The sequence below is a fragment of the Chamaea fasciata genome, unplaced genomic scaffold, assembly GCF_029207755.1.
Source record: "Chamaea fasciata isolate MVZ Bird 193981 ecotype frontalis unplaced genomic scaffold, bChaFas1.0.hap1 SCAF_22, whole genome shotgun sequence".
Lineage (NCBI taxonomy): Eukaryota > Metazoa > Chordata > Aves > Passeriformes > Sylviidae > Chamaea > Chamaea fasciata.
The window spans coordinates 9586534-9598431 of record NW_027094107.1 but is presented as its reverse complement, the minus strand read 5'-3'; the positions used below and the strand labels follow the sequence as shown (position 1 = coordinate 9598431).

General features: G+C 52.8%; 2 long non-coding RNA genes across 3 annotated transcripts; one reads left to right on the top strand and one right to left on the bottom strand.

Moving 5' to 3' along the window:
• The first annotated feature begins 387 nt into the window (after positions 1–387).
• LOC136300313 (uncharacterized) lies at positions 388–1550 on the top strand. 2 transcript variants are annotated; one of them, XR_010723662.1, is made up of 4 exons: positions 388–635; positions 831–969; positions 1109–1231; positions 1336–1550. It is a non-coding gene; the product is annotated as an uncharacterized lncRNA (long non-coding RNA). The 2 variants fall into 2 exon arrangements; XR_010723661.1 differs by lacking the exon at positions 388–635 and having other exon boundaries at positions 887–973.
• Positions 1551–6420: 4870 nt separating this feature from the next.
• Positions 6421–9579, bottom strand: LOC136300279 (uncharacterized). Its single transcript, XR_010723654.1, has 3 exons — positions 9203–9579; positions 7816–8038; positions 6421–7654 (listed from the first exon to the last, which is right to left on the bottom strand). It is a non-coding gene; the product is annotated as an uncharacterized lncRNA (long non-coding RNA).
• Between the last annotated feature and the right edge of the window lie 2319 nt (positions 9580–11898).

Here is an 11898-nt window from a genome sequence, read left to right as displayed (position 1 = left end):
CCAGCGCGGCCAAGCACTGGGTAGATGGTGAGTCTCTGTCAGGTGACCTGCAGCAGCTGGGACTGCCCAAAGGTTCCTCAGGCGTGCTGGGATGTTGCTGACAGTTCCCAGCCTTGCCTTCACATCCAGATGGAGGGCAGGCTGGCTGCTGTGCTGTCCTCTGTCACCTCCCTTCTGTCCATCAGTCCCTGGGGCCTCCCCAGGTGCTTTGGTGGAGTTTGGCAGCTTCAGGTCTGGTGTGAGCAGAGGGGTTCTTCTCTTGTCTCCCCTCAAGAGCAGAGCATGCCAGCGCCTTGTGCCATTCCTTTGAGGAGAAGCAGAGCCCCTTCCAGGACTGGCTCAGTGCCTGCAGCCTGAGGTGTGAGCGGGGTGTTGGGTCTTAACAGGAGTGTGGGGGTCAGTGTAAATCACCATGCTGGAGTGAACCGGGGTGCTGACACCATCCCACTCCCCACCGTACTGACCCAGCTGGGCTCAGTGTGCTGGCACGTGGATTACACCCTCAGCTCCAGCGAGTTGCAGGAGGTCAATGAGCCCGTGGTGCACCTGACCTTCAGTGTGGGGGACAGAGTGTGAGAAAATGACAGCTGTCCCTGCAATGCTCTCGGCCAACAAGTTCCAGGTGCTGCTGGCAGGTGAGGCGCCCGGAGGGGTGGCAGCAGGGAGGATTCTGCAGGGGAAGGTGCTGTGGGAGGCACGCTGGGAAGGGGATGCTGGAAGGGATGCTGCAATACCAGCAGCTCCCCCACATCTCCGTCCTCTCTCTGCAGTTCTGAAACAGCCCTGCCATTCCCTCCATCTGCCCCAGACCGCTCACCATTCATTTGCAGGCTTGGTTTGATAACCAGGATGCCATGGCAGGAACAAACAGAACTTTGAGATTACAGAAGATGGGATTAAACCTGTTTATGGGAAGAGGAGAGATTCAATCAACCCCCTACGAAAAAGATGCTGTAAAATGCATGAGCTGTTTGTATGATCTTTTAACCTAATTATTGTAGTAGAAACTATTAACCTTCCTGAAATGGTATACAAGCTTTTGGAAAACCTCAGTGAAATCAAATTCTGATCACTGAATCAGTCTTCCTGTGTCTCCTTCAATCGCCAGTAGCTGAAGGGCCAAGGAAGGGACGTGCTCGTGGGAGGAGGAAAGTGACTGCTGCTCCAGCCTTGCCTGAGGTGCCTCCAAGTGTCAGAAGAAGCTGCTGGACATCTGCTCGCAGGGCCAAAGGTGAGACTGGCAGTCCCTGTGGGGGCTGTGGGGAGCTCTCCCACAGCCCATGGGGCAGAGCCAGATATGCCCTCTGACTCCTCATTTCCCTCTTCCTTCTCCAGGTGCAGCCCCTGCCATGTGAGTGTCACCTGCTGCCACCTCCTGAGGGACATTTAAGGGGCCAAGAGGAGCTCAGGCAGGGCCTGGCCACAGACGGAGCTGCCCTGTACCTGTCCTCACGCTTCTTTGCTACTGTTGCACCCTGCCAGTGTGGGAGGGAGAAGCTGAGCCTGGTGGTGGGGCTTTTTATGGCCGGCCACAGGCATTTCAGGGGAAAAGGGTGAAAACCATATGCTGTGCTGGACTCTGACTCTTTCCTCTCCCTCTTCCCTTTCCGGCTGCTGATCCACTGCTTTTAGTTGACTAATAAAGTATTTTGTGTAGAAATCACCGTGCGTGCCTTTTCATGGGAAGGATAAATCCCTGTGCCCAGTCTCTTCCCCACAGGGGCTGAAGCAGACTTCCCCTCCACCTCATCCCCAAAAAATAAAGGTAAGCTCAGCCTCCCCAGTCCCAGGAGTGAGATACTGCTCAGAGGCAGACACTAAAAGAGCAACTACAACAAAGCCCCTGGGAGGAGGAAGGTCAGTGCAGTTACCTGGAAACAAGTTAAAAAAACAGGCTCCAGCTTGTTTTTACATAATCCTCTTGATTTTTTTGTGTTTCCTCTTCTGCAAGGGTGGTGCAAGGGACAGGCAGAGGGAGAAGGAAGGGAGTAGAGTGTGTTTCTACACTCACTGCTAGGCAAGATGAAGGCTGCAACACAGGAGTCACTGTGGAAGCTGCTGCTCCCCACACCTCTATGGCTGGAGCAGAACTTGTGCACACCAGCCTTTCTGCACCTTTGTCCACACTTAAAGAACTCAGAACTCGCTCAAGACCACCTACCCTGGCTGGGCAGTGGGCAGCTGTCCTCCTTCCCTGAGGAGCAGGGTTGTTCAAGCGCGTCTCTGCAACACTTGGGTGCAGGACATGGGGACACTGCTGTTCCCTGGAACTGCTGCCTTGCACAACGCTCGGGATGGGGAACAGCTCAGTCTGTGATTTGAGCTCACAGTGTTGGCCTGGGTGGCTGCAGGAGGACCAGGAGGTCAGAGAGCACACGAAGGCTGCAAAGGAAAGCCTCAGGCCCTGTGGCTCCAGCAGCAGGTGGCCCCACACAGCCAGACGCTCCAGGAGGTCACAGCTGGGGGACAAAGCACAGGGCTGAAGGGACTGATCTCCACCGCCACACGGACCCAGCCCTTCTGCAGGGACTCACAGCATCGCCTCCGTAACGGGGAGGGAGGCCTGGAGCCGGGCGGTGACTGTGCTGCCATGGGCCTCGTACAGCCAAACCACCAGAGCCTCAGCCCTGTCCTCGGCCTTTGGGGCAGCTCAGACAGACGAGACAGGCATCATCTCTCCAACACCAGTTGCTGTGCTCAGCTGAGCCTGGCCACCACTCGGTGTGGGTGAAAGAGCAAGCCCTGCCCAACAACAGCACCTCAGCCCCCTGCCCTCCCCTCGTCCACCCCAGCACCTGCCTGACAGTCTCCAGCACGATGGCGCGTGAGCTGACAGAAAAGGCACTCCAGGATGGGCACTGGGCACAGCTGGCTGGACCACATGGAGGGGGCAATTCAAACTGTGGGCTTGCTGAACCACACCAGCCTCCTGAACGGAACCTGCAGCACAAGAACCTCCCTCCAGTCAGCCTCTGTACACTGATGGGCCGCACGACGGAGAGGGATTAAAAAAGAACAGGGACAGCAAACAGGACACAAGGATCCCATGGGAAACAGTGGCACGGGGAGCACCACAAAGCCACAGAGAATAAGCATGAACACGAGGCGTGGAGAAAGATGGAGAAAAAGAGAGAGTGCCAAACACATGGCAAGGACAGAGGGATACAGAGACAAAGAGGGAAACAAGGACCCAGAGAGGAAATGACCACAGCACACCAGTGGGGAAAGACAGGCAAGATGCTTCTCACTCCAGCCACTACACAAGTGCAGCTTCCCTGGAATTTCATGCTCAGCATCTCTTCCAAGCTCAACAGGTGAACAAACAGGTACCGCAAACACCTCCTTTCTTTGGACAAACCCATTGGGAGAACCTGGAATCCAAGGATGGATCTTAACATGGCAGTCCCACTTGCTACTCTCCACCTTTTCTCCAGCTTAGTCCTGGGCTGGAAAACAAAAAACAACAAACACTTAAAAACCAATCTAGAGGTGTCTTGAGGATGCCCAGGCCTGGGAGAAAGAGAGGTCCCACTACGACCCTCTTGGCCTTTTCCCACTCTGAGGACCTGTGGAAATGCCCATACAGTCCCTAGGTGGACAGCCTGGGATGTTTTCTGCACACCACATGCCACAGCCCTAAGCACCAGAAACCGGAAGATGGTCGGGATTGCAATTCACAGCCTCAGTGAAACCTGTGTGGGACATCAGTGTGCAGAGGAATTAAAAGTCACCATTTTTAATAGTTAAAATATCCATGGAAGTTACTGGCTACTTAAAACAGTGTGCTTCATACAGCCTCCCATGCTTATGGATTTATCAAAAGAAGCAGCTTCAGGTTCCTTCCTTTTGGAGCCCAATTCCAAACAGGAAACTTCTCACATCTGCTCCTGAGAGAGACAAATGGAACTTCAGGAGCTCAGGAAAGCGACTCCCTCCCCTGAGTCACGTCTCACCTGTCCGAGCACCCACAGAGCTTTTATACTACCTCTCTCTCAGCTTTCCACGTTCATTTAAATGTAAGAAGCCTGCAAGCTCTGCCCCAGCCGCATCTTCCCTGCGCCCCAGCACTGCCCCACCCGCTCAGGTGCTGCTCCCTTCTGCTGCGCTGCCCCTCGCCACGGGGCCGAGGTGGGAGAAACCGCAGGTTTTGCTTCCCAGGAAAGGCTCCGCCGGGCGGCCCCAGCCGGCCCCGCTGCTCCTCCCCGGCTCCGTGCCCGCGTCGGGACCGCCTTCGCCCCACGCAGCCCGGCCGCCCGCTCCCGGCCCGGCTCCGCTCGGGGCCGCCCCCCGCGGCTGCCACCGCCGTCCTCGGGGCTTCTCCCGGGACCGGCCGTTCTCCGCTCCGCTTCAACCGCGCTGCGGCAGCTCCCGCCCTCCTCCATTGTCAGCACAGCCCTCACGGCCGCCACTGCCGCAGCCGGGGCCCGCGCCCGGCGCTCCCGAGCCGCTGCCGGCGGCCCCGCGGGGTGTTACCGGTCAGTCTCCCTTTCTTTACCTGAGTCCCAGCCAGGTTTTCCGGGCAGCTTTCAAGAAATGTGGCTGTAACTGCAGATCAAAAATGAAGTAATTGTGATAGCATAACTGGGGTGAGGAATGACTTTCTGGGTGTGAACAGAAAGCAGCCGCTGCTGCTGGTCGGGCCGGCCGCCGCCCGGCTCCAGCAGCGACAGCGAGTGCTCCCGCTCCGGGCACAGCGGCCCCCGACATCGCCTTCGAACCGCCGGCCGAGGAAGCGACAGGGAGGGCGGGCACCGGTCCGGGATCACCCCGAACTGCCCTCGGCTGAGTCCGGCTGCTGGCCGAAAGTCGGCGATTTTCGTCAAGCCTCGGCTATTTTCGGCTGCACTCGGTTACAATAGGTTGCGAGCAGCGTGCCAGGACTTCCGCCCTTCCTCGCCGCCATACTGGTTGAGGCTGAAGCCACTTCCGGTCGAACCGTCATCTTCAGTGCGGGCACTCGCTGGGGTGCCCCCCCGCTGCTGGCACAGGCGCCTGGCTCAATGGACCGCCGGCAGCGGCGCGGTTGAGCCCCCATCCCGTGTCCGCACACCCGCAAACGCCGCGGAAAATCGCGCCCGGACGGCTCCGGGGTCCGGGTCGCGCGCGCAGGCAGCCGGCTGCCACGCGCCCGGGCTCCTTGCCTTTTTCCCTCCCTTTCGGCCCCGAGCTGCGGGCGGGCGGGCGGCAGCGCCGCCCCCGAGCTCACAGTGCGGGGCTGCCACGCGCGTCGGGGACGGGCACGGGGGACAGCTGCAGTACCGCTTTTTGCCCACGCGGTGGCAGTATTGCCGCACGGCTCCGGCGGGACGGGCACGGGGGACAGCTGCAGTACCGCTCTTTGCCCACAGGGTGGCAGCACTGCCGCACGGCTCCGGCGGGACGGGCACGGGGGACAGCTGCAGTACCGCTGTTTGCCCACAGGGTGGCAGCATTGCCTCACAGATCATGAGGGACGGGCACGGGGGACAGCTGCACTACCGCTCTCTGCCCACAGGGTGGCAGCACTGCCGCGCGGCGGCGCGGAGCGGAGCCATAAACGAACGTGCCCAGGAATGCCCTGGCGAACAGCCTCCGGAATAAATGGCCCAAAAGACCCCCGAGCACACCTGCGAGAGCCCTGCCAGCAACCAGACCGAACCAAAAAAGCCTTTCGTTCAGGCTCTATTTCAATATTTTTTATCTTTGTGATTCTGATATTTACATTCATCATTACAATTCATCTTTTATATTATGGACATTATACATCATGTATTATGTTTATTATACCATTATATTTATTATATATATTAAATATAGAAAGTTATATAAAAATAATTTATTATTTATTATGTAATGTTATAAATAATACATTTCATTTAAATATGATTATGTACATTATAGATGTTTATATTATGTATATTATATATATTTATAAAACGTGTAGTATGTAATAGTATATTGTGTATTTTTTATTGATATTATTTTTCATATCCTATACTTTTTGTTATTTTTCTTTTTCATTATTTTTTTAATTCGTTTGTTTATATTTTAAACGATATTTTACACTAGATGAATTCATTAACCTAACACATCAGAAACACAATTAATTTGAATTAAATGAGCCTGGTTTTCTAAGGGGTAAAGTTTTAATCTTTATTTAAATAATATGGGCATATTTTCTCTATCTGTATGGGGTTTTTTTGGTGGGTTGCGGGGGATTTTATTTTGGGGGTTTTCTTTTTTTGTTCGCTTTGTTTTGGATTTCTTTGCTAATAAACAAGCAGGGTCGGAGAGTTACAAAATAAAACGTCTACTTTGTTTTTATTGCTCCCTCTGAAATACGCCTCGACAGCCTGGACAGCAGGCTGCTGCTGGTAACACTGTGCACGGGGAGGAGGAGACCTGGTCGGGGCTGGGAAGGAAAAAAGGGCACCACGGTGGTCACAGCTTTCTCCCTTCAGGAGTTTTATGGAGCAGAAAATACAGAGCTTTTGCCAACTGCGCTCTCTATGACATCCGGACGTCCAGCGGGCACGGAGGTCATTTCTCATCTTTCCTGCCAACAGCCAAACCCCCAGGCGCCCGGGGGAAGAAAGAGTATGGGGGAAAAAAAAAAAGGAACAAAGAAAACATGAAAAAATAAACCAAAACTATAGAAAATAATAAATAAAATTAAAATACCAAAAGAAAAAAATTTCAAAGTAACAAAAAAGTGGAAAAAAAATTTAAACAAAAAATTAAAATAAAAAACGAAAAGTAGTTTTAACAAGTAAATAAATAGCTAAAGAAAAAAAATAAAAATTAAAAAACTGAAGAAAAAGTCTTTGAAAAACCACAAAACGCAACATGAAAAACCACAACAAAAGAGCACAAAAATAACAAAAAATAAAATACAAAATTAAATAAACGCAGCTCTCACCTCCTGCCACTGCCTAAAAAAGCGCCATGGCTTTCCTCAATTATGCAGCAATAAGGGAAACAAACCCAGTGCCCCCCAGAACAGAAGGTTTTCTAGACAATTCCCACTTTTGCTTGGAAACAAATTCTATTTTAGTGGGAAGCTCATTTTGGACAAACACCCAAATGTGCCAAGGTAGGAAAGAACCAGCCCCTTGTGTCCAAGGAACAGCAGCTAGGCCTGGATTCAGGTTTTAATGGCATTTATGTAATTAAAAATGCAGTAAATTGAACTTTACAAAGAGACGAATCGTGGCAAATAAATACTTCAAAGTTTTCTTGGGAATTCACAGAATTTTGTGGAGATGGTGCTGGACAATTGCTGATTTACCAACATTAATTGGGTAAATTTCCTTGGAAATGTGCTCTACAAGGTACAAAAATTCCAATTAGGATGGAAAATTGGAATAAATAAATATTCCCTTACTAAAATCAGAGAGAAAATCAGAGTTATTCCTTCAAATAAAAGGAAGGAATAACATCCAAATCCAAGCCTGCCTGGAAAACAAGCTCAGGAATTTCTAACATTGAAAACTTTTGCAAGAGTCATGAAGTTGGTGAAAGTTCATGGAACGATGATTTAAAATCTGCTTCCTCTGCTCTGATTTAAAGGGAAGTGGGAATTCAACAGGTCCAGTTACTCCCATCCAGCCTTGGACTGGGATAAGGCCTTCCAGTGGCTTCACTTCCTACTGGCTCTCTCCTTTTCGCCAACTTCCTGCAAGAGGAAAAGCAACAGGAATAAAGTCTCAAACAGGATGGCCTTGGTCCAGGCAGACTGAAATGCAGCTCCCAGGGAGGGAGGCCAGGCTGTGCCTCGGGGAGCTCCGGGAATCTGGGATTGCCCGTGGGATTCAAGGGCTGGAAAAGCACACCCACCTGCCAGGTTCAGTGCTGGGACAGAGCAAGGCCGGGGCTCGGGGGCAGCAGTTAGAGCTGGGACTGCAGGAGAACACCCCAAACCCGGGTTAAACATCCGGCACGACACGCAGCACGCTCCGGGAGAAACTCGGGCGGGAGAAGCCCCGGGATGCTCCACGTTCCTTGCCCTTGGCAGCTGTGCCAGGGCCTCCCTCAGAATGCTGACCTCACCGTGCAGCTCCTACAAAACAGGAGAACTTATGGGAATCGCCCAGAATCCCTGGACTTCCAGTTCTTAAGAACCACAGCTGCAGCAAAAGGTGTACAAACGCTACTGCAAACCAGCAGGGCTGAGGAGACGCAGGGATTTATTCCCGAGGGGACACAAGGATCCCTCAGCCAGCCAGGATTTCTCCCAGGCTCTTCCCACTGCTCTCTAAGGACACAAACAGCAGTTTTTCCCTCGAGTTCCCCTTTCCATCAATGCCAAGACTCGTGTTCTCCTCCAACCCCAGGTTCAGGAAGGAAAGTAGGAATATTATCACTGCACAGACTGTCCAGGAGGGTGTGACTGAGGCAGCAGCACCAGCTCCCACTCCACTGCTGCTCTGGATTCCTGAGCAGCTCCTTTCCATCCTGCCCTTCCCAGCACCATTCCCTGGGTGCCATGTCCACAGACACCTTCTCCATGCCGCTTAAAACCCACAGACACCAACAGAAAGGAGATCAAAAATCAATTCACATGCTGCTAGTCAGAGAGAATGGGAGAGGCCTAAAAATCTGCATTTATTTTAGAACACTAGAGCAATTTCTTCATGACCCTGACTATCAGTGATGGGCAGATAAACACCTTCTTTAACTTACTACCTGCAAAAACATCAAGTTTCAAGTTTAGTAAAGATAAAACTTTGCTGCAAAAATAAAAGAGGTGGGATGTTGGTGTTAGTGCTTTAACCTTCGGACATTAGCGGGTATTTGTAAAACAAATTCATTATTGAAGCAGCTAACTTGAAAATAAGGGGTTTTTACAATAAAGTTGACCAAAAAAGAGTCTCAAAATTAAGATGTAGGCTGCACAAATATTTAAGAAAAAAAAAGTTGTCTTTCGTGCGTATAACCTGCCAGCCTCTCATGTTTTCAGTCCTTACCATTTATTTTTCCCAAGGTGATAATTAAAACCTTGTCAAAAGCTCAAAAAAAAAAAAATTCCAGGACAAGGCAGGTGTTTTCCCAAGTACCCTCAGTGTGGAGCTGTGTCAGCCACAAGTGTTTGCTCCCGCAGCCCAGCCCGGAGCAGGCTCCAGCTGCTGCCCAGGGGGGTTACCAAGGGACTCACTTGTTTGAAGCTGTAAACGCAGGTGGCCTGCACTGGAGTGCCAATAAATGTGAAATGTGTGACTCTCACCTTGAATAGCGATCGATCTTCTCAGGGGAGCCCCCTCACCCAGGATGGGGGGCTCTGCCACAGATTTCATCTCTCTGCATCTGAAACAGAGTCAGGACAAAAGTCAGAGTGCTGAAGGATACCTTGACAGCTCCACACATCTTGTGGCAATCTAGGAATACCCTCTACAGTCTAACCACACCCCACATCACAAATTTCAAGCCCCCAGGACTATTACCCTCGTACCCCTACACCCAGACTGAGCAGCAAGGCAGAGCAGCTCCGGGCCAAACACACACCAACACCCGTGACACAGCACAGGACAAACGAGGGGACGCAACAGGGACAGAAAACGCTGGGCAAGAAGAATGACCCTGAGGGTCCAGAGAACTGGGAATGAGATGACCGAGGTAAGATGGAAGGTGAGCTGGCCAGGCTCAGAGAACCCTGCAGGAACAAGATGCCACCGGGATGACTTATCCCAAGAGACGCAGAGATGGATGCCCGAGAATCCTACGGTCAGAATCCTCTACCTGTCTTTGCATTCTCACAAGACCTAACCCGCCGGAATGGATCAGGGCGGTGCACGGCTGTCAGTACAGCTCAGAACAAGACCTGAAAAGGCATCGGACTGGATGCTTGTGAAGAGAGATGGATTCTGATGAGTGTCCGAGCAGCTGAGACAAAGGCACCTGGCTGAGGAGCACAGAGATCAGAAATGCTAAGACTGATGCCGGGGGTTTTGACAGGCCCCTGAAAGGACTAAAGGAAAAGACAAGACACCAAACAGACAGAGTGCACAACAGACAAGTGACACAACACACACCAGGACTGCTCTGCCCTGCACACCTCAGCACTGACATGAAAAATGAGACTTTTCCTTCATGTAGCCTAAGGGGTCACATCTGGGACATCCCCAGCTCCAAACCCGACTCGAAAAATCCCTCCCGCTGACCCCTGCCCTGGTACCCCGCTTTCATCCCCTCTGTGGCTCCAAGCCCTCCACTTATCTCTCAAATGTCTGGGGAGGTGAATCCACGCCGGGTGCCAAAGAAGGCTGCCTCTCCCTCAGAGAAATTCCTCCCGTCACTGGGCTGCTGTCTCCTAGTCAGCTACAATAAAGAAAACCAAATATCAAAGCATAATCTTAGCTGCACATCAGCCAAAACCCAGCAGCTCTGCTACTCACCGTCTCTTAAGCAGGACCGGGTCCTCGGGCCCCGTGCGTGCTTCAGCTGAGCTCGGAGGCCGACGCTCGCAGCGCCAAAGCCTTAGAGGCATTACTGGCACCGAGCCCACCCACCGTGGCCTCCATTAGGGCTGTGAGCATCCCCGGTTAGAGCAGGACAGGAACGCAGGGTGGACATCCCCGGTGAACCTCAACCCTGTGGACTCTGCCCCACCACTGTCACTTCCTGCCTGGCCCTAGCTTAGGGCTACTGCCTGCACCTCTCAGGACTTCTGGCCTTGTCTTGCGTTAGGATTGCTGCCGGCACCTGCTCTCAGGGAAACAGTGTTGGCAGCAGCGCTGTGAGGGCCGGGATGCCTGTACTCTGACTTGTATCCTAGGCTGTACCCCTGATTTTCACTGTGTGTTCTCTAGTCCTTGAGTCCTTTACCTCAGCCTCTGTGTGTATCACTGTAACCTCCCCCCTTCTGAACCCTGCTTCTTCAGAGCCCTAGACCTTGCAGCCGGGGACGCTCTGCACCGTTAGGGTCCCAAGAGCTGTCCCGCACGCAGGACAGGTACATCCACAGTTGTTCCCTGCCTACCCTAAGAAACGTGGCCCTGAGACAGGGCAGAGGCTGACAGAGCCGAACTCTTTGCGGTGGCAAAAGGCACGAAGCCTTATCAACCGCCGCCTCGAGAGGGAATCAGGAGCACTTCCACCGGCTGCGGAGAGACAGGGAATCCCAGGGTGGGTGGGGCGGGAAACCCCCGTTATCCCCAGCCCTGTTGGATCCTGCTCCCCACTATCGCTTCCTGCCTGGCCCTAGCCTGACAGTGTCTGCACAGGTCAGAGCTTCTGGTGTGTTCCTGCACTAGGGCTGCTGCCTGCACCTGCTCTCAGGGGAAGTGTGCTGGTAGCAGTGCTGTGAGGGCCGCTACACCTGTACTCTGACTTGTATCCTAGCCTGTTCCCCTGAGTTTCACCGTGTGTCCTCTAGTCCTTGAGTCCTTTACCTCAGCCTCTGTGTGTGTGGCTACACCTCCCCCCTTCTAAACCCAACTTCTGTAGAGCCCTGCACCTCGCAGCCAGGCCTTCTGGCATTGTCCTGCATAAGGGCTCCTGCCTGTACCTGCACTCAGGGAAACGGGCATGTCTTTAGGGCTACTCCTTCGGGTCTGGGGTAGGGGTGGGGTCGGGCTGGTACACCTGTACTCTCAATTGGCACATCTTGGACATCCCTATCTCCACACCTGACTCAAAAACCCCTCCTGACAAGTCCTGACCCAGCACTCCACTTTCATCCCCTCTGTGGCTCTGAACCCTCCACTTATCTCTTGGACGTCTGGGGATGAGAATCCACGCCGGGTGCCAAAGAAGGCCGCCTCTCCCTCAGGGAAACTCCTGCTGTCGCCAGGCTGTTGTCTCTTAGTCAGCTACAACAAAGAAAACCAAACATGAATGCGTGATCTTAGCAGCCCATCACCCAAAACCCGACAATTCTGCTACTCACCGTCTCCTAAGCTTGCCTGTGTCCTCGGCCCCGCG